The following is a 5,005-nucleotide window of genomic DNA, read 5'->3' on the forward strand; positions in this document are numbered from 1 at the left end:
GTCCTATGTGTGTAATCTGTGTGCAATAAATAATTCTTGCCCTGCAGGTTATTTAACTCAGAACTGCCCTCTGCAATTAGCGGTCAAACATGAGAAAGTAGGAAGCGACCTATTTAAAAACACAGCATTTGAAGTACATATACTCTCATGAGTAATTGATTCCCATAACACTTTTGATTCAGTATCCATGAAGTCACACAGAGATAATGACATATGCATACTTACACATGTATAAATCACTGTTGTTCTATATCAAACAATTTACAGGAAATGAAGCCTTGCTAAATATTTGCAAGATTGTAGAAAGAGTAATGTTAAGGTCATATTTTAAATAATAATAAGTAAACAATTTTCACCACAACAGCATGACTAACTTTTACACACATGTATTGCTGTTGTGGGATTCAACACCTAATTGCCATTTCCTTCACAGTGGGCTTTCATTGCAGGAAATATCTCATTTGGATATAAGAGAATCACTCCTTCCTGCATGCCACGACATGAGCAAGGCATCATCAACTAAGATCCAAAAAGGATCCTTTTTAACAGTTTTTGAAGGCTCCAAGACCAACAAAATAGATCTACCTGAGAATTTAGGGAGCAATCTTGCATTCTATGATTTCACATGGGATAATTTTATTCTGTTTTTAAACATCCTAGTATTCCAAAGACTGGTTTTTCAAGAGTTGTTTAGAGCATATTTTCCAGCAAGGTCTGATAGGATTTAGACAGTTGTATTTGACAAGTTCAATTAGCTGGAACTATTTTCATGGCGATCCATCTGTCCTTTAAATTAGCGATTGGAAATGCCTGACAGATGGTCTGTGGTCTGGTTAATAAGAGGAAACCCTTAGCACCATAATCCAAGTACTGTAGGTCTCAGTTCCCCCGGCCTCAGGACCAGAAAGAAGGAAATCTTCCAAATTCTGCAAGAAGAAGCAGGAATGCACCAGCACTGAGATGCTCAGACATTCAGGTGCAGCCTGGCCATTTCACCTGTGCATGGTAATACAAAATGCAAAATTCAAACTACATGGTCAGAATGTCCCACTATTTCTGTATGTTTACAAGCCATGATGAAAGGAGAATTTATAAGTGTGTGTGGCACAGAGAGACTTTAGCAACATTTTAGGGCAGAACAAAACAGCCCAGCCAGAGACAGGGTAAAGAAAGAAGGGAATGGCTGTGCCTATTTCAACTGACCTAAACAATTGCCCCTTGATATATAACTCCATTTCTAATATGTCTCCAGGGCAATAACTATGGCTCTTACAGGCCACGTGCTTTTAAAGGAGGCCTTTTGAAGTGCACTGCTTAAATCATAGCAATTACACAGGTTTGTCAAAGCCAATCTACTGCAGGTGAAGGTAGGTGAGAGAAGGAAAGCCCCATTCAAACCGACTCAGCTCACACAAGGGGATCCACATTTGTGTTGGGAATCAGCCAGAAACTCCAGGCACCAGCAAATTACACCATGACTGCTGCCAGCATGAACATGATTCTGGTCATGCCAACAGCAGCCTCCACTCCCTGGGTACCCTCCAGCTGGGCATTACCTGCCATCTGCCTCTGAGCAAGACCCAGATATTGCCACCAATATTGCTATGGTTGGAAAGCAGGAGGTTCTCCACTGCTTTCCCCAAAAGAAGGAATACGATTTCAGAGAGGTAGTGAGGTGAAGGAAGGTGAACTTGTTAATAAGCAGCACTTGCTTTGCTTCACAGAGCTTAGAAAACAAGCCCAGCAGTACTCAGTAGAGTGCCTATATGAATCCACCCCTTGACAATGCAGCAACACTGCAGTTCTGCAGGTGCTAACAGATTGCAGCAGAAATGGAATTTTCTCATAGAGACTAATAATTCTCTTTAGGTTTTATAGTCCTGATTAATGCAGAAACTCAAAAGTGCAATGGCAGCAGACTCCAGAGCAAAGGGAAAATCCGAAAAGTGATTTGTGGCACTATGTCTGCATCCCATTCTGAGCAGTCAATGCATGTCTTTTTAATGTGAATTTTCCTGTACACTGGTGAATGCATTTTTACTATGTATTTCTTCCAAAATCATGGAAATAGCAGAGCATGTGAGGAAGCAGGAATTTACCTCAATGTCGTTGCCAGTGAAAGGAGAATGTGTTTCTTGATTAACAGCCATCCTGATTGGCAAAACAAGTATGGATGCTTCCCGCTCTCTCCACAGTGCAGGATTATTATGTAATGCCCGGGTCTCCTGGAGACATTCATCATTCTGCTCCATAAACCACCCTAGATAGCTCTCCTCTTTCTTATCTCAGACAATAGACATCAGGATCTAGAAGATATGTTTCCTGCATTTTTTTTAGTGGTTGGTGCGGCAGATAGTGACCATTTCCTTCTGTAAGTCTTCCTTGGTCACCTCTTGGTCCATCTGAGGTACTGAATACAGCCCAGTACCCAGTACCCTGAATAAAAGCCCAGTACCTTACACTGCTTTTTATGGTATGTAGTCACATCCATCTCACAAACCTTCAGGCTAATAAAGGCTCCAGAATGTGCTTTCAGGAAAAAAGTCTACCAAGACTGTAGGGAGTGAGAAAGATACCCGAGGTGTGACAAAGAGAAAGAAGTAGCACAAAGGAAAGGTAAAATATTATTTTCAAGATGTTGTGTGCTTTTGGAGGTATTACAGGGGAAAAGAGCCAGGCACTCCTAACCTCTTTATGATGAATAACTGAGGGACTGTAGAAAAGCCCATCTTTGGTGTTTAAGATCCATTCATCTTTGGATTTATTTTGGCTGTGAAGTACTTCTTTATCAACACACTACATTGACATCAAAATAAATTAAGAAGGAATGAAACAAGGAAGAGAAAAAAACCCAACTAATAGGCAGGAAGAGTGAAGACAGTTAAAGTGGTCTTTTATTACTGCTGTCATTTTCCTCTCTGCAAGTGATGTTCTGCTATAATACATGGATCAGCGATGGCAAAGCCTATACTCTGCTGGCATTAGAAAAATATACATATGATTTAAAGTATTTGTAGCAGTCAGATTCCTGAGGGAGAGGAATGTTGGGAAGCAATCAAAGGAGCAGATGAAAATAATTTATATGATTGATTCACTCATCTTTTTTCAGAATACAGTGTCAGATAAACTAACCACATTTTCCCCTGCAAATGAGTCACTATCCAGTTGTCTCTTCTGCAGTGACTCTAAATGAGGGAAAACTGAATGCAAAGTGAATGAGGTACAAGTGTTTAATGGTATCCTGTCTCTTATTGTAACACATATTGACATTCTTTAGCACTTTTTCTTATGAAAACTTTCAGCCTGGGAAAATGTTTCCCATTGTCAGAGATGGGTATCACAATTCACTGGTTTTTGGAAGGATGCAAGTCCATCCCCTTTGGGGATATATTGGGTTTGCATGGCAGGGTTTTGGTAGTGGTGTGAGGGGCTACAGGGGTGGCTCCTGTGAGAAGCTGCTGGAAGTTTCCCCTATGTCAGGCAGATCCAATGCCAGGCAGCTCCAAGACACACCAACTGCTGGCTAAGACTGAAAACATCAGGGATGGTGGCAGTGCCTCCGGGAGAACATTTTTTTGGTGTGTTTGATCCCTGTATGGGTCATTCATTTAAGCCTTGGATTTGATGATCCTTGTGGGTCTCTTCCAACTCAGAATGTTCTGTGAGTGTGTGATATTTATGAAAGGGGAAAAAACCAGCACAATAGCAGCTGTAGCCAGAGAAGAACAGAGTGAGTGTATGTGAGAGAAACAACTCTGCAGACACCAAGGTCAGTGAAGGAGGGGGAGGAGCAGAGATTTCTCTGCAGCCCATGGTACAGACCATGGTAAGGCAGGCTGTTCCCCTGCAAGCTCATGGAGGTCCACAGTGGAGAAGAGATCCACCTGCAGCTCATGGCAAGACCCATCATGGAGCAGGGGGGATGTCCGAAGGAGGCTGTGACCCTGTGGGAAGCCTGTGCTGGAGGAGGTTTGCTGGCAGGACTTGTGGCCTCATGGGGGACCCATGTTGGAGAAGTTTGGAGGACTGTCTCCCATGGGAGGGCCCCCCTTTGGAGCAGAAGAAAATGTGAGGAGGAAGGAGTGGCAGAGACAGTGAGTGATGGACTGATCATAACCCCTGGTTCCCACCCTGCTGCACCTTGGTGGGGGAGGAGGGGAAAAAATAGGGAGTGAAGCTGAGCCTGGGAAGAGAGGAGGAGGAGAAAGGCATTTTTAATGTTTGGGTTTATTTCTCATTATCCTGCTCTGATTTGATAGGTAATAAATAAAATCTGCTTTCCCAAGTTGTGTCAGGTTTGCCTTTCATGATATTTTCTTTCCCCTGTCTAATGGAGGAGGAGAGTGATAGAGCGACTTGGTGGACACCTGGCATCCTGCCAGGGTCAACCTGCCACCAGGGAATTTAAAACATTCATACTGGGTTGCAATCATCTGCTTATCCCAGTTAAGCAGCCGGGTTATTCATTAGGAATGCCAGCTTAGTTTGCCAGGTAGTGCCATGACTAGCAGAGATCTTCTGAGCTTTAACACAAAAAACTGTACCAGTCTGGGGAGAGGAGATTGTTTTTTCACTCAGAGCAAGCAATTTTTGCCACACAGCTCTGAGCCACAAGCAGGGCTGGTTCTAATGCAGTCAAACCTCCACAAACCATAGAATAGTCTCAGCCAACAGTAACATTGCTGCTTTTCAAACAGCAGAAGATAGATAATAAAAATTAGTACTTTTCCAGGCTGGTAACCAACAGCAGCACAATACTCCGATTTGGGAAGTGTTATTTTTTGCCATATACTGAGCAGTAGAAAAAGGAACAGTACATACTGAAGCAACAAGACTTTCTCTCTGATAATTTATGTTTGATGTTACAGAGCCTGTAGTATCTATAGCCAAGGAGGAGCAAGTCAGACAAAATGTGTGGAGTCAGGCAAGTGTGCAGTCAGTTGCGATAAAAAAGTCATCTCAGTGGTGTCTATACATTGAAGCTCAGTGAAAGGAAGGCAGTGCA

This window comes from Lichenostomus cassidix, chromosome 2, assembly GCF_008360975.1.
Source record: "Lichenostomus cassidix isolate B80296 chromosome 2, HeHo_3.0, whole genome shotgun sequence".
Lineage (NCBI taxonomy): Eukaryota > Metazoa > Chordata > Aves > Passeriformes > Meliphagidae > Lichenostomus > Lichenostomus cassidix.